At 47.6% G+C, this 24,310-nt stretch overlaps 1 pseudogene; it reads left to right on the top strand.

Moving 5' to 3' along the window:
- Nucleotides 1–1,977: 1,977 nt before the first annotated feature.
- Nucleotides 1,978–24,004, top strand: LOC133628525 (tektin-3-like; annotated as a pseudogene).
- The last annotated feature ends 306 nt before the right edge of the window (nucleotides 24,005–24,310 follow it).

The following is a 24,310-nucleotide window of genomic DNA, read 5'->3' on the forward strand; positions in this document are numbered from 1 at the left end:
TGGAGTCATAATTTTTGAAAGGTTCCTGTCTTGATGACTAAGCTGGGCTGTCTCCCAGAACACATAAGTTAATTTGGAAATGGCCACCACTGTTGGTACTTTGCAGAATTAATTGTTCCTTAGACTTTCAGGGAAATCGGAAACAGCGTTGTTGGGAGCCTATGGGCAGAAGTCCCACCTGGCCGTGAATTCAGCTTCTCACCTGCTGTTTCAGTGCATCCTGAATTCTGCAGAGGCTGTTCACGCTGTCTGCGGACACCCAGGTACTGATCACCTGGGCAGCCAGAGTTGAACTAGCAGTTCTAAGAAAGACCTTGAGATTTTGAAAGAAAGATGTTCAAAAGAAAGTCAAGTTGGCATGGAATTACCCGATTCCAGCAATTATTTACTGAAGCACAACTTCTCTGCGAGATCTAGGTACAGGGCACGTAACTCCCATTCTAGGACCAGTAACTTTCATAAATTGCCAACTCACAAAAATTTCTCTGCCCCTGATGCGCTTGCGGACTTTGATTTGTGAGATTTTTGAGATATCCTGAATTAGTTGCTGGGACTTATCTTTATTCATTATACAAAACCACTGGACTGGAACCTACTCAGAATTCTCCACCTGTCTGTAGGCAGTGTAAAAATCTATTTTGATGGCCTTGTTCATCGTGGTGAGAAATTCCAGTGCCCAATGCAGTCTAATTGCTCCCTCACAGAGAGAGCAACTCCATCTCCTTGAGAAGGGGAGAGTGAGGAGAGGCCGGGAGCAGGTTGCCCATTCCTGCATCCAGCCGCCCTCTCAGCTGCCGGGACTGGCCCACGCAGAATGAGGTCACAGAGCCCCCTGCGCCCCTGGCAACGCTCCCTGGGCCTGTGTCCCCGTGTCCCTGACAGGGCCACATTGGCCGTGGGGCCACTGAGCCGACAGCACACGGTGAGCAGCAGCTCCCAGGCACCGCCAGCCCCCCGGGCTGAGCCAGGCTGGGAGCAGCAGGGACGGGACGGGTTCGGGGAAGGACATGTCCCTGCAACACGGCAGCTGCCTGCAACTGCCACAGGGACTTTCTGTGCCAGGGGCTGACACCTGTACCCACACAAGAGCTTCATGCCCAGCTCAGCAGACCCTCCTGGTCGTTTGCCCTCAGCTGGGGTGTGTTGGGTACATTTGGTGGCCCTCTGCTCAGAAGGGGCTGAGAACCTCCACCTGGAAAGAGAAAGAGCCCCCAGAGTGCCATAGGCAGCTCTCAGGAGCTCAATCTTCCTGTGTGGTCTTTCCTCCCAGGGTTACTGCAAGGCTGCTGTTTACAAGACGCTCTGACAAGGCTGTGGGATCTCTCCCTTCCAAGCATGTTCCCTTGGCGTCAGGTGAGCCACAGACCGGTTTTCTTCCTTTGAGATCAAGAGATGGCTGTTCTGGGGGAGGAGGGGGTGGGTTGGTCACCTGTGGGCCCCGTCCTGCAAAGCTCAGCTCCCCTGCAGAGTCCTCAGCCCAGCATTTCATGCTGTGAAGACAGAGAGGATGAGGATGGAGTCCCTGGCCCACAGCTGGCGCTGAGCTGGGAGCGGCTGTGTCTTCACAGCCCTCGGGGCTGGCAATGGAGCTTTTCAAGTGAAAATGATCCCTGGAGGCCTCTGAGGTCAGCAGATACGCCAGCCAAAAGAAAGAGATGGGCAGTGGAGGAAGGGCAAGTGCACTTGCCCTGGACTGACAGATTGAAGGAAGATGAAGGCCCAGTGTCAGCCCTTCTCCTCAGCAGCCGTGGTTTGCTCCTCCGACCTGGTGCTGGATCCCAGCCCCACAGTCCAACCCTGACTTAGGCAAACGCTTGGGGAGGGATTTCTTTTCAAGGGCTTTAGCACAGGCCACGTGTGGGTGCCGTGTGCGTCGCCGTTTGTGCTCTCAGCTGTTGCTGTCAGGCAAGTGCAGGAGCTGACTGAGGGAAGTTGTCTTCTCCCGTCTCCTCTGTGCAGGACACGTCCCGGAAGAGAATGGACCTGCTTGGCTCTCCCTTAACCGTCACATCCGCTCACCCCAAGTCAACTCCTGCCCGCTTTCTGCCTGCCATCAGCCCCATGGCTTCGAGCTACAAGAACCGTGCTCCTCGCTACGCCGTGCTGCAGAGCTACGGCCTCCCCTGGATGCCCAGAGCCTACTATAAGGCCGCTGCCACCCACCCCACTCTGACTCCCTTGTCTGGCACCTGCCAGGGCTTGAGCCCCAGTGAGATGTTGCCTTCTGTGTCAAACAGAACGGCGCTTTTCACCCGCTACAGCCCTGGTACCGCTCCAACCAGAGCAACTACCACGAGGTGGAGACGTCCCGGCGCAAGGCGGAGCTGCTGACGGCGGATACCTCCCGCCTGGTGCAGGACAAATACCAACAGACCAGCAAGAGCCAGGCAGACAACACAAAGAAGCTGGGGCAGCGAGTCAGCGACATTGAGTTTTGGAAGGCGGAGCTCTGCCATGAGCTGGCAGAGATCATCAAGGAGAGCGATGCCCTGAGAGAGATGAAGGCACGGCTGGAGAGAGCTCTGGCCGAGACAGAGGCCCCTCTCCAGGTGAGCACCCTGTGCGTGGGCCGCAAGCTGTAGCCCACTGCTGCCGCTGCACCAGGGACACGTGTGCTCTCTCCTGGGGCTTTCATGTTGCCACTGCATGAAACGAGCTCTGCCACCCATTAGTCGTGGCCTAAACCGGCTGCCCAGGGCACTGCTTGCCCTTGTCCTCATCTCTGTGTCCACCTCCCCTTTCTTGTCTGCCCTGTCCTGAGCCGGGCAGCATCCCTGCGGGAAGCCCTGCAGCCGGCACCAACGGCCTCTCCCCAACAGGTTGCTCGGGAGTGCCTCCTGCAGCGGGAGAAGAGGATGGGCATCGACCTTGTCCATGACGAGGTGCAGAAAGAGCTTTTAACAGTAAGTCTGGACGCAGATCCCACCTTCCAGTTGAGGTCAGCAGAGCTGTCAGCTGTGACGCTGGAGCGTGGCCTCTGATGGCTTGTGCTTTGCCTCTCTCTGTCCAGGAAGTGGATGGCATCAGGGCCTGCCAGGAGAGGATACGGCTATTCCTGGAGAAGGCAAAAGCCCAGCTCATGTAAGGAGGAGCCCCGTATCTCCCTGGGGAGCGGGCAGTGATGTTGGTGGGAGCACAGAGCTGCCCGGGAGGGATGGAGGGGGGGGGTGGGAGGAAGGGAGAAAGGGAGCTGCGTGGCCATGGGAAGGGGAGGAGACCGTCCCACCCACACGTGGCCACCACGGCTGTCCCTGTGTGTTTAAGGACCAACTGGGGGGCCCAGCACGAGCTGGAGAAGGACCTGGCCAACAAGCAGGCAGCCCGCCGCATCAACGGCAAGTGCCACCAGCTGAGGAACTGCTCCGACGGCATCAGCTACTACCACGGGGTGCAGCGGGTAGATGCCACGTGAGTGCGCGCCTGGCAGCGCTGGCACCCGGCCGTCCCGGGATGCTCGGTGCCGCTCCCTTTCCCCGACAGGAAAGGCCACCAGGGAAGGCTGTGTCTGTGCAGGGCCTGGCCCTCCCAGCACGGGCTGACCGCGGGCCTCTCCTTTCCTCCCTCCAGCATCTCCGTGCCCGAGTCGTGGGCCAAGTTCAGTGACGACAACATCCTCCAGACGCAGAGAGAGCGGGTGGCCTCCGCCCAGCTGCGGGACTCCATTGAGAACCTGATGGAGGTGACAGCCACCGAGATGCGGTGCCAGTTCAACAGGGTGAACGTGACCCTCACCAACTGCATCGCCGAGATGCCAAGAACAAGCTTCGGGCCCACCTGGCCAAGGTAGCCCAACCCCTCCCTGTGTGTGTGACGCCCTCACCTCCCTGGGACACCGACCACCCTCCACGCAGACCTGGTCCGGGAAGAGGCCAATCCCACTCACTTGGACTGCTCATGTCCCATTGAAAATATATATGCTATCGCTTAAGTTATACCACTGCATATGGGAGCTACAAGAAAGTAGGAAGGCAGACCCAACCTACAGTAGTAAGTAGGTCCCCATGTAGTCTATCAGCCAGCACTGTTTGACATTTGCAGTTTCTTTCCTGTGGGAGCTATCTCCAATCCCACTCACTCGGACCGCTCAGCTCCTATTTAAAAAAATATATGCTGTCACTTTAGTTATACCACTGAGTATGGGAGGTACATGAAAACAGGAAGACAGACCCCAGCACAGTTTTAAGTAGGTCCCCATGTAGTCTATCAGCGAGCACCGTGTCACATTTGCAGCTGCTTTCCTGTGGGAGCTATATCCAATCCCACTCACTTGGACTATTCAACTCCCACTGAAAAAATAATGACTATCGGTAGAAGTTATACCACTGCGTATGGGAGCTACAAGAAAGCAGGAAGGCAGACCCCACCTATAGTACTAAATAAGTCCCCATGTGGTCTATCAGCCAGCATTGTGTCACATTTTCAGTTGCTTTCCTGTGGGAGCTATCTCCAATCCCACTTACTTGGACTGCTTAGGTTTTCAGGCTTCGAGCCTGGTTTCAGGCTTTCAGTCTGGGTTTTTCAGATTTTGAGTCTGGTCCATTTTTCAGGCTTCGAGCCTTGTTTCAGGATTCGAGTCTAGTTTTCACACTTTAAGTCTGATTTTTTCAGGCCAAGAGACAAAAAACTTCGCCAAATAGCTGCTTTCCTGTGAAAGCTGTCTCCAATCCCACTCACCTGGACTGCTCAACTCCCACTGAAAAAATGCAGACTGTGGGTAGAAGTTATACCACTGCATATGGGAGGTACAAGAAACCAGGAAGGCAGACCCCACCTGCAGTGGTAAGTAGGTCCCCATGTAGTCTATCAGCCAGCACTGTGTCACATTTGCAGCTGCTTTCCTGTGGGAGTGTGGTAGTTTGAGCCTGGCTTGATGCCAGGTGCCCACCACACCGCTTTATCCCCCACCTCCTCAGCAAGCCAGGGAAGGGGAGAAAATAAGATGGGAGTCTCGTGGGTTGAGATAAAAGCAGTTTAATAAATAAGCAGTAAAGTCGCGTGCGCGGGAAGCAAAGCAAAAGCAGATAAAGCTGTTACTCTCTACTTCCCATCAGCAGCGATGTCCGGCCACCTCCCGAGAAGCAGGGCTTCAGGACGCATAGCGGTTGCTTTTGGAAGGCCAGAAATGAATATCGCCTCCCCTTCCTGCACCTCTCCCCCAGTTTATATTACTGAGCTGATGTCATATAATATGGAATATCTCCTTGGTCAGCCTGGGTCAGCTGTCCTGGCCATGGTCCCTCCCAAGATCATGCCCACCCACAGCTATTGGTGAAGGTGGGGGAAGGAATGCTGGAGGGACAGTCCTGATGCTGTGCAAGTGGTAGTCATAATATTGATATCAACAGTAAGCACAGCACTGCAGGAGCTGCTGTGGAAAATCACTACCATCCCAGATCCACTACAGGGAGCTATCTCCAATAACACTCACTTGTACTGCTCAGGTCCCATTGAAAAAATACAGACTCGGTAGAAGTTATACCACTGCGAATGGGAACTACAAGAAAGCAGGAAGGGAGACCCCACCTACACTAGTAAGTAGGTCCTCATGTAGTCTATCAGCCAGCACTGTGTCACATTTGCACCTGCTTGCCTGTGGGCACTACCTCTAATCCCACTCACTGTGTCTGCTCAGCACCCATAGAAAAAATACATGGTGGCGGTAGAAGTTATACCACTGCCGATGGGAGCTACAAGAAAGAAGGCAGGCAGACACCACCTACAGTAGTAAGTAGGTCCCAATGTATTCTCTCAGCCATCACTGCATCACATTTCCAGCTGCATTCTTGTGGGAGCTATCTCAAATCCCAGTCACTTGAACTGCTCAGGTCCCATTGAAAAAATATATGCTGTCGGTTAAGTCATACCACTGTGTATGGGATCTACAAGAAAGCTGGAAGGCAAACCCCACCTAAAGTAGGAAGTAGGCCCCCATGTAGTCTATCAGCCAGCACTGTTTCACATTTCCAGCTGCTTTCCTATGGGCGCTATCTCCAATTCCAGTCACTTGGACTGCTCAACTCCGATTGAAAAAATATATGCTGTCGGTAGAAGTTATACGACTGCATATGGGAGGTACAAGAAAACAGGAAGACAGACCCCACCTACAATAGTAAGTAGGTCCCTATGTAGTGTATCAGCCAGCACAGTGTCACATTTGCACCTCCTTTCCTGTGGTAGCTATCTCCAATCCCACTCACTTGGACTGCTCAACTCCCATTGAAAAAATATATGCTGTGGGTAGAAGTTATACCACTGCATATGGGAGGTACAAGAAACCAGGAAGGCAGACACCACCTGCAGTGGTAAGTAGATCCCTATGTAGTCTATCAGTCAGAACTGTGTCACATTTACACTTGCTTTCCTGTAGGAGCTATCTCCAATCCCACTCATTTGGACTGCTTAGCTCCCATTTAAAAAATATATGATGGCGGTTAAGTTATACCAATGGGAATTACAAGAAAGCAGGAAGGCAAAACCTAATAACAGTGTTAAGAAGGTCCCCATGTAGTCTACCAGCCAGCATCGTGTCACATTTCTCCCTTCTTTCCTGTGGGAGCTGTCGACAATTCCAGTCACTTGGACTGCTCAACGCCCATTGAAAAAATACACGTTGCCGGTAGAACTTACGCAACTGCATCTGGGCACTACCAGAAAACAGGTACGCAGACCCCATCTGCAGTGGTACATAGCTCCCATTGAAGTCTATCAGACAGCACTGTGTCACATGTTTAGGTTCTTTCCTCTGGGAGCTATCTCCAATTCCACTCACTTGGACTGCTCATCTCCCATTGAAAAAATATAGGCTGTTGGTAGAAGTTATACCACTGCGTATGGGAGCAACAAGAAAGCAGGAAGGCAGAAACCACCTAGAGAAGTAAGTAGGTCCCCATGTAGTCTATCAGTCAGAACTGTGTCACATTTGCATCTGTTCTCCTGTGGGCGCTATCTCCAATCCCAATCACTTGGACTGCTAAACTTTCATTGAAAAAATATATGCTGTCCTTTAGGTTGTACCACTGCGTATGAGAATTACAAAAAAACAGGTACGCAGACCCCACCTACTGTAGTAAATAGGTCCCGATGTAGTCTTTCAGCCAGACTCTGTCACATTTTCAGCTGCTTTCCTGTTGGAGCTATCTCCAATAACTCTCACTTGTACTTCTCAGGTCCCATTGAAAAAAAAAAATGCTGTCGCTTAAGTTATACCACTGCGTATCGGAGCTACAAAAAAGTTGGAAGGCAGACCCAACCTATAGTAGTAATTTGGTCCCCATATTCTATCAGCCAGCACTGTGTCACATTTGCAGGTTTTTTCCTGAGGCAGCTTTCTCCAATCCCACACTCTCGTCCTCGTCAGGTCCCTTTAAAAATACATTCTTTCGGTAGAAGTTATACCACTGTGTATGGTAGCTACAAGAAAGCAGGAAGGCAGACACCACCTACAGAAGTAAGTAGGTCCCCATGTAGTCTATCAGCCAGCACTGTGTCACATTTGCAGCTGCTTTCCTGTGAATGCTATCTCCAATAACACTCACTTGTACTGCCCAGATCCCATTGAAAAAATACAGACTGTCGGTAGACGTTATACCACTGTGTATGGGAGCTACAAGAAAGCACGAAGGAAGACCCCACCTACAGTAGTAAGTAGGTCCAAATGTATTCTATCAGCCAGCACTGTGTCACATTTGCAGCTGCTTTCCTGTGGGAGCTATATCCAATCCCACTCACTTGGACTATTCAACTCCCACTGAAAAAATAATGACTATCGGTAGAAGTTATACCACTGCGTATAGGAGCTACAAGAAAGCAGGAAGGCAGACCCCACCTACAGTAGTACGTAGGTCTCCATGTATTCTGTCAGCCAGCACTGTGTCACGTTTACAGCTGCTTTCCTGTGCGAGCTATATAAAATCCCACTCACTTGGACTGCTCAAATCCCACTGGAAAAATACTTACTATCTGTAGAAGTTATACTACTGTGTATGGTTACTACAAGAAAGCAGGAAGGCAGACCCCACCTATAGTACTAAATAAGTCCCCATGTGGTCTATCAGCCAGGACTGTGTTAAATTTGCAGCTGCTTTCCGGTGGGAGCTATCTCCAATCCCATTCACATGGACTGCTCAGCTCCCATTAAAAGCTACATGCTTTCCGTTAAGTTATACCACTGCGTATGGGAGCTAGAAGAAAGCAGGAAGGCAGACCCCACCTACAGTAATAAGTAGGTCCACATGTAGTCTATCAGCCAGCACTGTGTTAAATTTGCAGCTGCTTTCCGGTGGTAGATGTCTCCAATCCCACTGACTTGGACTGCTCAGATCACATTGAAAAAAAATACGCTGTCGTTTAAGTTATACTGTGGGGAGTTATGTGGATACTTGGCTACAGGAATGAGGACATGATAGAATACAGCTGGTTAGGCAGTGAGCATTAAGCGATAAGATATTGGACTCCTGCTCAAGGACGTGAGAGCAAGAGAGTTGTATGATATCAGGATGAGAAAACAGGAGCTTAGTTTGGGTTAAGCAGCCACAAGTATCTGGAGTTTGTTGAAACAAGGGCGAGGTTTGCATTTAACTGGGAACCAATGATGAGCTTAGCTTTTGCAATACATATGAGCCTGATTATTGTATCTATAAAACAGTTTTATCTTTGCAAATAAAGTTGAGACTTGTTGCACTACAAGGTGGGCTTATCTGCCGTCGTCTTCAGCAAATGGTGACCCCGACGCGATACACGAAGGACGTGATATACCAACTGGGCGCCACGGCGGAGCGACGAAGGGTCCTATGCAGCAAGGATGGCAATAAGCGTGAAAATTGGGAACACGACATGCCCTGGGTGACCGTATAGACAAGCCCGGCAAATACGTGCCGCCGGACCTTGAAGGGCTGCAACAGTGCGCTGACAAATAGGTATGGAAAGGCAAGCAGCATATGATTTATTTACTGCATTCTTGCAGAAGCGGCAGATAAACGGTATAGATCTGCAAAAGGACCTACCAGGGTTGTTAGCTTATGGGTATGCTAAGGGAGTGTTTCAGAATCCACATACAGTGCATGAATTGAGCGAATGGCGTAAATTTGGGGATTTGCTGTGGGAGGCTACCCTGGAGGATGATAAGATAGCTGAAAAGTTAGGGAAGCTTTGGAGCATAGTGCACAATGAGTTGTTGTAACATCAGGCAGAAAAGAAGACTGCTGAGCACACATCAGCAGCACAGAGTAAGAATAAAAACGATGAGCATGACTGGTTCCAAACCACTCCGCTGGCTCCTACCTTCTGAAAAGTAATGCTTCCCCCCCCCCGTGTAGAGCGGTCAGCGCCAGAAGAGGCACCGACAGTAGTGCCGGGAGAGGCGCCGAGAGCAGCGCCCTGAGCAGCACCGAGAGTAGTGCCGGGAGCGGCGCTGAGGCGGATGATACCGAGAAAAGAGAAAAGTCAGCCAGCCCACGATCCGCCAAAGTTGGCGCCTGACGGAAATGGAGGCGGGACAAAGGGGAAAAGTCAGCCGCCTCGTTGGCCACCGAAGATGAGTGATCTACGTGGAGGTTTGGCAGAACTGAGAGCTAGAAGACGGAGTCTGGTGACGAGACGGGGGGTGGTGTGGTTAGAGAGGCGAAGGGGCTTCGGAGCAGAGCTCCCGCGGGAGAGCTGCTTCCCATTCGAGCCCAGCCCGCCGAGTTACCCTGGGACCACTTGCAGGGGAATGCCGAGCGGGCGGAGTCGGGCGGGGGTGCAGCGCAGGATGATCAGAGGAAAGTGGGGGAGCGCAAACCCATGTCAGACTGGGCACCATCGGTCACGCGAGGGACGAAAAAGAAAACACGGGAGAGAGTAATACCGACTGCGTCGCTGGCGCCGGGGACGGCATGGAGTGAGTCAGACCCCCCCCTCCCCGCCTCTTCCATCCGCCGCCACGCAGTCGCTTCCTGCGCCCGGTCAGTGTCTCCGGAGTGCCCCCCCACACACACCGCGCACCGACACCGCCGGCTCCAGCCCTCACAGACCGCTGCGCTCATCCTTTCCATCCTCAGTCCCTTGCCTCAAATAGTGTAAAAACTGTTGGTCGTGATGTTATGCATTTTGCTGTAAATGTGATGATGAATAGTCGTTTTCTTACAGTGGAAACTTTCTAAGGTGGTTTAGGTGTCAGGAATGGATCTTGGAAGAACAGAACATTTTGACATTGAGAAGCTAAAAGGTGGTTTGTGTTTTAGACTCATTGACTCATTTTGGCATTAAGTCAGTGACACGGTAAAAAAGAAAGAAAAAAGGGTTAAAAAGGTTTATAAAAACTGATCTGTGTTTTCGACTCATTGGTGAAGGATCTTTTTTTTTTAATCAGGAGTAAAAAAAAAAAAAAAGGATTTTGTCATACTATTGATGCTTCAAATGATTGTGGTAAACAGTTTTAGGCAATTTCAAGAACCCAAGCAAAACATGTGGCTTACACTGGCCAAAGGAATCAATCAGTCTACAATATGTTTTTCAATGGCCACTCCAGATAATCCTTTTTCTACCTGTTTGGTGGGAGTTCCATCAGATGTGTCACAGTGGCCTGTACCAAATGCATTAAAACCAAATCCATTAGTTAAGGGTAATGGCAAAGTTGACAGCTGGGATTTGATCATTTCATGGTTGCCAATAATGACAACAGAGCCACAGGAGTTATAATTATTGGGATCTATAAAGATGGACTGTTGTGTTATGTTTAATTTTACCAGCAATACCAAAACATTTGGGACAGAATGTGGATCCCATCCTGGGCATGTATAAGAACACAAAGTCTTGGTGCAATTATACTTCACCAAAAAGATCCAGGTCCTATCTTGTTCCTGTACAGTTACCAAAGGGAATTTTTCTGATCTGTGCGGACAAGGCATGGCCTGGAATATCCTCGAGATTACAAAGGGGACCATGAGGTCTGAGACAACTGACGATCTTGATGCCTAATTACACAATGATTTAGAAACATCATTGTACAAAACAATTTGTGCATGCATTTACTGGCGAATATGATGACTATGTTACCTTTGGTATCCCTCAGCAATAATAGCAACTAGTATATTTGCTCCAGGTGTAGGAGTATCTGCTTTATTAACTCAGCTATGCAAATTAGGATACTGGCCTAGCAAACAAAGTAACCAAACCTCAATGACATTAGAAGACTTGATTAGTAATATAAGTAGTATTAGTCATACAACTTTGCAACATAGACCTGATAGAGATTTTACCTTTAGCACGAGTATAATAACTTTGTTTGGTAGCTCTGCTTTTTTTTTCAGTGGATAAGAAGCTTACCAGGCATGAGTTGCTAAACTAATGTGCAGATTGTCCTTGAGCTGCTCTCGACTGTGAGAAACGAAGAAGCAAAAATGCATACGAGATAGCAGCTTCGGGAAGGGAGGAGGCTGCGGCAGCGTGTGAAACTGCAAGGCTTCTCACAGAAAACTACAGCTGGCTTTTAGAAAAAGAACCAATTAGAAGTAATATAAACATGCTAGCTTTGCTGCTGATTATGGAGATCTGATTCTTGTTAGTAAAATTTGAGTTTTTAAAATCAGTAGAGCAGGCTGCCCAGAGGGGTCATGGACATACCAGCTATCTCCATGCATTGAGCCACGGTATCCCTCACACTAGCGAGGGACAGGCGGTCGTTAAATGCACTCATAGCTCAACCGTCTTAGGGAGGGGGAGAGCATGGGGCGCAGAAGATATAACGGTCTACTGAGTCTCTCTTGCAGATTGACGTGTTCCTTTGGAGTGCTTGCCGTGATGCATATCAAGATGGAGTCACTCAACTATTGGCAGGATTGAATAGTGAAGTGGAACACGACCAGCATCTGATCATATCTTCCTGCAATTGGCTCAGCTAGCATATGTGCTGGGCAGACATGTTATGTATCAGCCCGTGCCACAGGACACTGGAGTCATCGAGCATAGGGAGCGGGAGATGTGGTAGGCGTCTGGAAGATCTCAGGTTGTAACGTGAGAGGTGGAAGGTACGAAAGAGGTAGGCATGGGGTGGAGTGAGAGGAGGTGCTGGTCGTGGCAGATGTGAGCACATGGTGTAAACAAGGGGTTGAAGTTTGGCAGATGGATGTCACTCGTGGCAAAGTTTGGAAGACTAAAATATGTGCATGTAACCATAGAAACATGGAGCAAATTCGTTCGGGCAACAGCACAGACAGGGGAGAGGGCCATACATGTGGAGCGTCATTGATATAGTTGTTTTGCAACAATGGGAATTCCGCAGAAAATAAAGACACACAATGGGCCGGCCTATATAAGTAGAAGCATAGAACAGTTTATGAGGCAATGGGGAGTTAAACATGTAACAGGGATTCCCCATTCCCTCACAGGACAGGCCATCATAGAAAGAGCTAATGGGACTCTAAAAAGATATCTTGGTAAATATGGGGATGTGAATGACCCACATAGGAAATTGATAAAGGCCTTATTTGTTATGAACCACCTGTGTGTGTTTGGGGAACAGAAGCTACCACCTGTAATAATACATCATAATCCAAAGGCACAAAAGAAGAGAGAGAAAGAAATATGGGTTAAATATCGTGACCCTAAAACAGGGATATGGCAGCCTCCGGCCAAAGTATCATACTGGGGACGTGGATATTTGTGTGTTGATTCTCTCACAGGATCCATTTGGGTGCCAGCCAGGTGGACAAGAGCTGTCCTTGAAGCTGCAGAGATCAAATCATCTGACGGTAAAAAGAACAGGAAGAGATTGAAGAATGAATACACCCTCGTCTTGAGGTCATTGGAGGACTGGCTAACAATAAAAAGACTGAAGGTTATATAACAAAAAGACAGTGAATTTAATGAATAATAATGAGGTGTTTTGTTATAACCATAGCTTTTAATGTAACTATAATAGGTAACAGCTTGATGCATTTTAATCAGCCTAGAGATAATATTTGGATAACCTTTGCTAATCCAACTGGTCAATCATCTCTTTGTCTTAGTTTGGGAGGGGTTACTAATCCTTTTAAAACGTGTTTGATAGGATTGCCCGTGTGGAATCCGGTGGAATTTTGTGGACTTGTAGACAATAACACCTTGTGTAATAGGACAGGGCTGAACACAATTAGCAGTGATCACGATCATTCAGATGGGAAACGTCAATGTGAGATAACTAAGTCCCTTAATACCATATTAGCCTCACCCCCTGAGGAAATAGACATGTTTGGAAGTGCCGATGCAAGCTTTGGTACTAATGGAACTGGGGGAAAATTGGATAAGTTTTATGTCACAGGATATCCATGACTTTAATAGAGGAATCGAAAATATTGGGCCACCTTAGAGTCTTCTTTGAAGTCAGAAACGATATTTAAGCAATTGTATTCCAGCTGTAATGTCTCTGAAGAAATTGCCCACGGGTATATTTTTAATCTGTGGAGAAAGGTCCTGGAACGGAATACCAGTACATCCCCCGGGTGGACCCTGTTATTTGGGGAAATTCTCTTTATTCCACCCTAACTTAACCACGCTAATGCAGCTTGCTGACCATAATAACAGCTCCCGCAAAAAACGTAGTTCTTATGAGTTTGATTGTACTGATATTGATCCCCCACGATTTTGTAGTGAACTGAAGCAAGTCATAGTTGCCACCCTTTTGCCAGGAGGAGCAGCCAATAAGGTCATGAACTAGGCTAAACAGTTAGGATGTTGGACTAAAGACGAGTTAAATAAAACTTTAGAAATGATTGATATGTTAACAGTTGACGTTCAAAGTGTAAATCATGTGGTGTTACAAAATAGAGCTGCCATAGACTTTTTATTATTAGCCCACGGACATGGATGTGAAGAATATGAGGGCATGTGTTGTATGAATCTGTCAGACCATTCCACCTCGATACATGCCAAACAGGGATTACATCAGTTGAAACAAGAAGAGGGATTAGGACTTGAAGGATTGTTTAAGGGATGGGGAATAGGCCCTTGTTTGCGAAATGTTATAATGTATGGAATTGGCTTTATGGGTATTGTTTTATCCATATTGTTAGTGTTTTCCTGTTTTATAAATTGTATTTAACGGACAATAGAAATAACATTTGAGAGAATGTGGCAGGCTAATATCATTTTCCAAAAAAGAAAATGGGGGAAATGTGGGGAGTTTTATGGAGACTTGGCTAGAGGAAAGAGGACATGATAGAATACAGCTGGTTAGGCAGTGAGCATTAAGCGATAAGATATTGGACTCTTGCTCAAGGACGTGAGAGCAGAAGAGTTGTATGATAACAGGATGAGAAAGTAGGAGCTTAGTTTGGGTTAAGCAGCCACAAGTATCTGGAGTTTGTTGAAACAAGGGAGAGGTTTGCACCTAACTGGGAACCAATGATGATCTTAGCTTTTGCAATATGTATGAGCCTGATTATTGTATCTATAAAAGAACTGTATCTTTGCAAATAAAGTTGAGACTTGTTGCACTACAGGGTGGGCTTGTCTCCTGTCGTCTTCAGCATTATACCACTGCGTAGGGGAGGTACAAGAAAGCAGGAAGGCAGACCCCAACTACAGTAGTAAGTAGGTCCCCATGTAGTCTATGAGCAGCAAAGTGTCACATTTGCAGCTGCTTTCCTTTGGGAGCTATCTCCAATCCCAATCACATAAACTGCTCAACTCCCATTGAAAAAATATATGCTGTCGGTTAAGTTATACCACTGCGTATGAGAATTACAAAAAAACAGGTACGCAGACCCCACCGATTGTAGTAAGTAGGTCCCCATGTAGTCTATCAGCCAGCACTTTGTCACATTTGCAGCTGCTGTCCTGTGAAAGCTATCTCCAATCCCACTCACTTGGACTGCTAAACTCACCTTGAAAAAAATACTAACTGTCGGTTAAGTTATACCACTGCGTATGGGAGCTACAAGAAAGCAGGAAGGCAGACCCCACATATAGTGTTAAGTAGGTCCCCATGTACTTTATCAGCCAGCACTGTGTCACATTTGCAGCTGCTTTCCTTTGGGAGCTATCTCCAGTCCCACTCTATTGGACTGCTTTGATCCCATTGAAAAAATACAGAATGTCGGTAGAAGTTATACCACTGCATATGAAAGCTACAAAAAAGAAAGAAGGCAGACCCCAACTACTGCATGAACTAGGTCCCCATGTAGTCTATCAGCCAGCACTGTGTAACGTTTTCAGCTGCTTTCCTGTGAAAGCTATCTCAAATCCTACTCACTTGGACTGCTCAACTCCCACTGAAAAAATAAAGGCTGTCATTTAAGTTATACCACTGCTTATGGGAGCTACAAAAAAGCAGCAAGGCAGACCCCACCTACAGTAGTAAGTAGATCCCCATGTAGTCTCTCAGACATCACTGTGTCACATTTGCAACTGCTTCCCTATGGGAGCTATCTCCAATCCCACTCACGTGGACTGCTCAACTCCCATTGAAAAAATACCGACTGTCGGTAGAAATTATACCAACACAAATGGGAGCTAGAAGAAAGGAGGAAGGCAAACTCCAGCTACAGTAAGTAGTAAGTAGCTCCCCATGTAGTCTATCAGTCAGCACTGTCTAACGTTTTCATCTGCTTTCTTGTGGGTGTCAGCTACAATCTTACTCAATTGGACTGCTCAGTTCCCATTGAAAAAATATATGCTGTCTCTTAAGTTATACCACTGCGTATGGGAGCTATAAAAAGGCTTGAAGGGAGACCCCACCTGCAGTAGTAAGTAGGTCCCCATGTACTCTCTCATCCAGCACTGTGGCACTTTTGAAGCTGCTTTCCTGTAAGAGCTGTCTCCAATCCCACTCACTTGCACTGCTCAGCTCCAATTGAAAAAATACATGCTTTCCGTTAAGTTATAGTACTGCATATAGGATCTACAAGAAAGCTGGAAGGAAGAACCCACCGAAAGTAGTAAGTAGGTCCCAATGTACTCTCTCAATAAGCACTATGTCACATTTTCAGCTGCTTTCCTGTGGGAGGTATCTCCCATCCCAAGCTCTTGGCATTGTCAGCTCCCTTCCAAAATACAGACTGACCTACTTACTACAGCAGTTGAGCTATCTCCAATCGAACTCACTTGGAGTACTCAACTGCCATTTAAAAAATATAGTGTCGGTAGAAGTTATACCACTGTGTATGGGAGCTACAAAAAACAGCAAGGCAGACCCCATCTACAGTACTAGGTTGGTCCCCATGTAGACTTGAAACCAGCACTATGTCACATTTGGAGCTGCTTTCCTGTGGGAGCTATCTCCAATCCTATGCACTTGGACTGCTCAACTCCCATTGAAAAAATTTATGCTGTTGGTTAAGTTATACCAGTGCGTATGGGAGCTACAAAAAAGCTGGAAGGCAGACCCCACCTAAAGTAGTAAGTAGGCCCCAATGTAGTCTGTCAGGCAGCACTGTGTCACATGTGCAGCTGCATTCCTATAGTAGCTTTTTCCAATCCATTCACTTGGAATGCTCAACTCCCATTGAAAAAATACATTTTGTCGATTGAAGTTATACCACTGCGTATGGGTACTACAAGAAAGCAGGGAGGCAGACCCCACCTAAAGTAGTCTGTAGGTCCCCATGTAGACTATCAGTCAGCATTGTGTCACATTTGCAGCTGCTTTCCTGTGGAAGCTATCTCATATAACACTCGTATTGCTCAGGTCCCATTGAAAAAATACATGCTCTTGGTTAAGTTATACCACTGCATATGGCAGCTGCAAGAAAGCAGGAAGACAGACCCCAACTGTGTTAAGTAGGTCCCCATGTACTCTATCAGCCAGCACTGTGTCATATTTGCAGCTGCTTTCCTATGGGAGTTATCTCCAATCCCACTCACTTGGACTGCTCAGCGCCCATTGAAAAAATACATGCTGGCAGAAGAAGTTATACCACTACCTGTGGGAGGTACAAGGAAGCAGGAAGGCAGGCGTCAACTACAGTGTTAAGTAGATCCCAATGCAGTCTATCAGCAAGCACTGTATCACCTTTGCATCTGCTTTCCTGTGGGCGCTATCTCCAATCCGACGCTCTTGACCTCGTCATCTCCCTTGGAAAAAATACAGTCTGTCGGTATAAGTTGTAGCAATGCATATGGGAGTTGCAAGAAATCAGGAATACAGTCCCCATTTACACTAGTAAGTAGGTCCACATGTACTCTCTCAACCAGCACTGTGTCACATTTGCTGCTGTTTTTCTGTGGGAGCTATCTCCAATCCCACTCACTTGGACTGTTCAACTCCTATTGAAAAAATACATGGTTTTTGTAAAGTTATAGCACTGTGTATGGGAGCTACAAGAAAGCAGGAAGGCAGACCCCACCTACAGTAGTAAGTAGGTCCCCATGTAGTCTATCAGCCAGCACTGTGTCACATTTGCAGCTGCTTTCCTGTGGGAACTATCTCCAATCCCACTCCCGTGGACTGCTCAACGCCCATTGAAAAAATACAGAGTGTCGGTAGAGGTTATACCACTGCTTATGGGAGCAACATGAAAGCAGGAAGGCAGACCCCACCTAGGGGTAGTCTGTAGGTCCCCATGTAGTCTATCAGCCAGCACTGTTTCACATTTGCAGCTTCTTTCATGTTTGAGTTTTCTCCAATCCTACACTCTTTATCTCATCAGCTCCCTTGAAAAATACATTCGGTCGGTTAAGTTATACCATTGTGTATAGGAGCTACAATAAAGAAGAAAGGCAGATCCCAATGATAGTGTTAAGTAGGTCTTCATGTAGTCTATCAGCCAGCACTGTGTCACATTTGCAGCTGCTTTCCTGTGGGAGCGATCTCTAATTCCATTCACTTGGACTGTTCAACTCCCATTGAAAAAATACATGCTTTCCTTATACCCCTGAATATGTGAGCGACAAGAAAGGAGCAGGCAGAACACAACTTCCGACTGCTCAACTCCAATTGAAAAAATATTTGCTGTCGGTTAAGTTGTACCACTGCGTATGGGAGCTTCAAGATAGCAGGAAGGCAGACCCCAATTACAGTTTTAAGTAGGTCCCCATGTAGTCTATCTGCCAGCGCTGTGCAAACTTTGCAGCTGCTTTGCTGTGGCACTTACACCCTATCCCGGGTTTTGGTTTCCTCAGCTCCCATTTAAAAGTTTGGTATTTAAAGTTACACCACTGCCTGTGGGACATTTAATAAAACAGGTACGCAGACGCCATCTACAGTGGTACGTAGGTCCCATTGTAGTCTATCAGACAGCACTGTGTCATATTTGCAGCTACTTTCCTTTGGGAGTTATCTCCAGTCCCACGCACTTGGCCTGCTCAGCTCCCTTTGAAAAAATACACGTTGCCGGTAGAACTTACGCAACTGCATCTGGGCACTACCAGAAAACAGGTACGCAGACCCCATCTGCAGTGGTACATAGGTCCCATTGACGTCAGCCAGCACTGTGTCACATGTTTAGGTTCTTTCCTCTGGGAGCTATATCCATTCCCACTCACTTGGACTGCTCATCTCCCATTGAAAAAATATAGGCTGTTGGTAGAAGTTATACCACTGCGTATGGGAGCAACAAGAAAGCAGGAAGGCAGAAACCACCTAGAGAAGTAAGTAGGTCCCCATGTAGTCTATCAGTCAGAACTGTGTCACATTTGCATTTGTTCTCCTGTGGGCGCTATCTCCAATCCCAATCACTTGGACTGCTAAACTTTCATTGAAAAAATATATGCTGTCCTTTAGGTTGTACCACTGCGTATGAGAATTACAAAAAAACAGGTACGCAGACCCCACCTACTGTAGTAAATAGGTCCCGATGTAGTCTTTCAGCCAGACTCTGTCACATTTTCAGCTGCTTTCCTGTTGGAGCTATCTCCAATAACTCTCACTTGTACTTCTCAGGTCCCATTGAAAAAAAAAAATGCTGTCGCTTAAGTTATACCACTGCGTATCGGAGCTACAAAAAAGTTGGAAGGCAGACCCAACCTATAGTAGTAATTTGGTCCCCATATTCTATCAGCCAGCACTGTGTCACATTTGCAGGTTTTTTCCTGAGGCAGCTTTCTCCAATCCCACACTCTCGTCCTCGTCAGGTCCCTTTAAAAATACATTCTTTCGGTAGACGTTATACCACTGTGTATGGTAGCTACAAGAAAACAGGAAGGCAGACACCACCTACAGAAGTAAGTAGGTCCCCATGTAGTCTATCATCCAGCACTGTGTCACATTTGCAGCTGCTTTCCTGCGGGAGCTATCTCCAATAACACTCACTTGTACTGCCCAGATCCCATTGAAAAAATACAGACTGTCGGTAGACGTTATACCACTGCGTATGGGAGCTACAAGAAAGCAGGAAGGCAGACCCCACCTACAGTAGTAAGTAGATTCCCATGTAGTCTATCCGCTAGCACTGTGTCACATTTGTACATGCTTTCCTGTGAGTGTTATCTCCAATCCCACTCACTTGGACTGCTCAACTCCAATTGAAAAAATATATGCTGTCCGGTAAGTTATACCACTGCGTATTCGAGCTACAAAAAAGCTAGAAGGCATACCCAATCCAAAAGTAGTAAGTAGGTCCTCATGTAGTCTATTAGCCAGCACTGTGTCATATTTGCAGCTACTTTTCTGTGGGAGTTATCTCTAATAACACTCACTTGGCGTGCTCAGCTCCCTTTGAAAAAATGAATACTGCCGTTAGAACTTACGCCACTGCATCTGGGCAGTACAAGAAAGCAGGTATGCAGACCCCACCTACAGTGGTAGGTTGGTCACGTTGGAGTCTATCAACTTGCACTGTGTCACATGAGCAGCTGCTTTCCGGTGGGAGATGTCTCCAATCCCACTGACTTGGACTGCTCAGGTCCCATTGAAAAAATACAGGCTGTCAGTAGAAGTTATACCACTGAGTATGTGTGGAGAATTTTGTGGAGACTTGGCTAGACGAAAGATGACATGATAGAATACAGCTGGTTAGACAGTAAACATTAAGCGATAAGATATTGGACTCCTGCTCAAGGACGTGAGAGCAAGAGAGTTTTATGATAATAGGATGTGAAAGCAGGAGCTTATTTTAGGTTAAGCAGTCACAAGTATCTGGAGTATCTTGAAACAAGGTCGAGGTTTGCATCTAACTGGGAACCATTCATGAGCTTAGCTTTTGCAATATGAATGTGCCTGATTATTGTATCTATAAAACAGTTGTATCTTTGCAAATAAAGTTGAGACTTGTTGCACTACAGGGTGGGCTTGTCTCCCATCATCTTCAGCAAATGGTGACCCCGACGTGATAGCGGCTTGGCGCCACGGCGGAGCGACGAAGGGGTTCGGGTCCTACGCAACAAGGACAGAAATAAGCGTGAAAATTGGGAATATGTCATGCCCTGGGTGATCGTATAGACGAGCCCGGCCAATATGTGCCGCCGGACCTTGAAGGGCTGCAACAGCGCGCTGACGATAATAGCTATGGAAAGGCAAGCGGCATATGATTTATTTACTGCATTCTTGCAGAAGCGGCAGATAAACGGTATAGATCTGCAAAAGGACCTACCAGGGTTGTTACCTTATGGGTATGCTAAGGGAGTGTTTCAGAATCCACATACAGTGCATGAATTGAGCGAATGGCATAAATTTAGGGATTTACTGTGGGAAGCTACCCTGGAGGACGATAAGACAGCTAAAAAGTTAGGGAAGCTTTGGAGGATAGTGCACAATGTGTTGCTGCAACATTAGGCAGAAAAGAAGGCTGCTGAGCACGCATCAGCAGCACAGAGTAAGAATAAAAACTATGAGCGTGACTGGTTCGAATCCATCCCGCTGGCTCCTACAGTCTCAAAAGTAATGCTCCCCCCCCCCGTGTAGAAAATTGCGCTGGAGGCACGGACGGGGTAAGAGAACCATGTGAGCCATCACACCCTCCTGAGGAATAGGAGTGCCAGCCTAAAGAGCCCACGCCTCCCCCCCCCACTTGGTGAGCTTGTCCCTGGGGCAGAGAGTGAACTTACGGAGGCCATCGCAAGGGAGCAGAGGGAGGCTTGGGCTGCACTCGCAAAAGATTGTCTGGGAAAGGGGGATGGCGATGCACTGGAAGCAGCCAGAACTTTGACGTTGCCAGTGGTATTCCAACCCATTGCTGGGGGAGGTATGCAAGCAACAATTTCTGCTCTGGATTGGAAGTTGTTATCCCAGTTGCGGTCCACGGTCAGCCAGTTCGGGGTAAATAGTGAACCAGTGAAACAAATGATTGACTATGTATGGGGAACCCAGTTGCTACTGCCCGCTGACTGTCGAGGCATAGTAAAACTTATTTATACACAACATCAGCAGCTGTTATTTAATGCACATTGGCAGGCATTAGTGAATGAAAGTGTCGCAACTCAGGGTCAGCAAGGCGACCCTCTCTATGGTGTGACGGTGAAAGAGCTGATGGGTTTGGGACCCTTCCTCCGTACGGAGGCTCAGGCTTTGATAGGGCCTGATAAGTGTAGAGAGGCAATGCGATTAGTAAGGGAGGCTATGGAAAAGGTAAAGGACCCAGGTGGAGTGCCAATATATATGGGAATCAAACAAGGTCGGGATGAAACGTTTGGGACTTTTATTGATAAAGTTGCCTCCGCCATAGAGAGGGCTGGAGTTCCGGAATATATGCGTGGCGCCTTGCTAAAACAGTGCACCCTACAGAACTGTAATCCAGCTACCAGGACAGTATTGAGTACGTTAGGAGCCAATTGGTCAATTGAAGATGCTTTAGACCGTATGGCCCAGGTCCCGACAGGTCAACAAGCTTTTCTCGTGGAAGCTATTAAGGAATTGGGATTAGGATTAAAGGAACAGGCGAAAGCAACTCAGAATCAGGTGTTAGCCGCCCTTGCACCCCTTCAAGCATCCTCTGTGATCACTCAAAGGGGCTCTTCAAGCGGACGGATAAAGTGTTACCGGTGTGGCGGAATGGGACATTTCCGTCGTGAATGCAATGCTACAGGAATCTGGTGTCAAAAATGCCAAACGGACAATCACAACACCGGGGCGGGTCGTCGCAGTTCGGGAAACTCCAATTCGAGCGCGTCGAACCGCAGTGGCAGCGCTCAGACACAAGTCGCCGCTGCAGCTCAACAGATGTCAGCAGCTGCCTCCGGCCAGCCACAAGTGAGAGCCTCGGAATGGACCTGGCAGCAGCAGTAGATGTTACCATTATGACAACAAGCCCACAGAAGATACCCACCAGAGTGAAAGGTCCAATCACTATAGGGGGACGAACAGTGGGCGCATTGTTGTTAGGATGCTCGTCAACTACCATGCTTGGACTCTTTGTTCTCCCCGGAGTTATTGATGCAGATTATTTGGGAGAAATTATGATCATGGCCCACACCCCCTTTCCACCCATACAAATTATGAAAAATCAGAGAACTCCGCAATTAATACCATTGGAAAAAATGTCAAAAGGAATAAGACCAATAAAAGAGGACTTAAGATGAGAAGGGAGATTTGGCTCCACGGGAGGACTTACACTGTTGACTATGGATCTCAGTGAAAGGCCTAGATGCAAAATAGACCTTGAATTTCAAGGACAATAAAGGTCCTTGATGGGATTATTGGACACAGGGGCAGATTCCAGCATTATCAGCCCAAGATGTTGGCCACAACACTGGCCCCTGCAACCGGCAGCAACTACTGTGACTGGGGTAGGAGGACGTACTCAGGCTAGTCGCTCTCCACCCATCTTGGTTCATGTGGATGAGAAACCCATAACTGCTAGTTTTTCTGTTGTGCAACTGCCTCCAACTGTGCAATGTCTTATTGGTCGAGACATACTAGCCCAGATAGGAATGGTCCTAACAAATGAGCACCCTTTGGCTTAATGGCCGTTGCATGGACTTTCCCACTTCCTATTACCTGGAAAACAGCCGAGCCAGTATGGGTTAAGCAATGGCCTTTAAAAAGGGAAAGTCTTGAGCATGCTCATGAGTTAGTGCAAGAACAACTTGCCCAAGGACATTTAAAGTTATCTACAAGCCCGTGGAATACTCCTATATTTGCTATTAAAAAGAGATCTGGCAAGTATCGTTTGTTACATGACCTACATGCAGTAAATGAACAAATGGAACCTATGGGAGCATTGCAGCCAGGACTACCCAGTCCGGCTATGATTCCACAGGGTTGGCCACTGTTAATCGTAGATCTAAAGGACAGCTTTTTTACCATTGCCTTACATCAGCGGGATACACAACGGTTTGCTTTTACCTTGCCTGCAATAAATAGAGAAGGTCCCGACCATCGTTTTGAATGGACAGTTTTGCCCCAAGGCATGCCCAACTATCTGTCAGCTGTATGTTGACGCAGCTTGACAACCCTTTCGATGACGATGGCCTAACGTTATCATCTACCATTACATGGATGATATCCTCTTTTCTCAGCCTGCACCATTTACGGAACAACAGGTGGAGGAGATTCGACAGGCACTGGCTCAATGCCACCTTGTGATAGCTCCAGAAAAGGTTCAGCGTACAGCTCTATGGAAATATCTTGGATGGTCTTTATCAGAACAGCTCGTAGTACCACAGAAGCTACAGCTCCAACTACAAATAAAGATCCTGAATGATGCTCAGAAGCTTTTAGGAGATCTGCAATGGTTAAAACCAATAGTGGGAATACCCAACGAGTTGTTAGAAAAACTATGACCACTTTTGAAAGGAACCAACCCCACCCGTCAAATACAGGTAACACCAGAGCTTCAGGATGCGCTTCAACAAACTATGGACTGTGTCATACAAGGGCAGGTCCGACGTCACGATGTTGACTTACCTATTGACTTAACCATCTGGTATAGTACAAAGTATTTGCTTGGGGCCTTGACACAATCTCAAAAGAAAACGGGGGAGGTATGGGTTCCAGAATGGATTTCCCCAGCCTTACAACAAACAAAAACCCTTTTTCAAAAAATTGAGATGTTGGCGGGACTAATAAAAAAGAGTCGTGAAAGAGCATTACAAGTAACTGGTGCTGAGCCGCATACGATAAGGATACCAATGAAAAAGGACTCTCTAAAATGGTATTTAGACAATACAGAAGATCTTCAGGAGGCGCTCTTAGGTGGCGGCAGTATAGTAGCAACAGACAAAATAAAAAAAGCACCATTACAATGGCTAGGAAAATGGAATTGGCTAGTACGACCCAAACGAGAGACGGCCCCCATCGCGGATGCGTTGACAGCATACACGGATGCAGGAAGAAAGTCTAGAACGGTGGCAATAACCTGGCAAGAGGAAGGGCAGTGGAAGCCGAAGAGAAGACACATTACAAACCTTGGAACTGTTGGCAGTAGTATGGGCCATGATGAATCTGAAAGGGCCCCTGAATGTGGTTACAGACTCATTCTAT

The sequence above is a fragment of the Colius striatus genome, chromosome W, assembly GCF_028858725.1.
Source record: "Colius striatus isolate bColStr4 chromosome W, bColStr4.1.hap1, whole genome shotgun sequence".
Classification (NCBI taxonomy): Eukaryota; Metazoa; Chordata; class Aves; order Coliiformes; family Coliidae; genus Colius; species Colius striatus.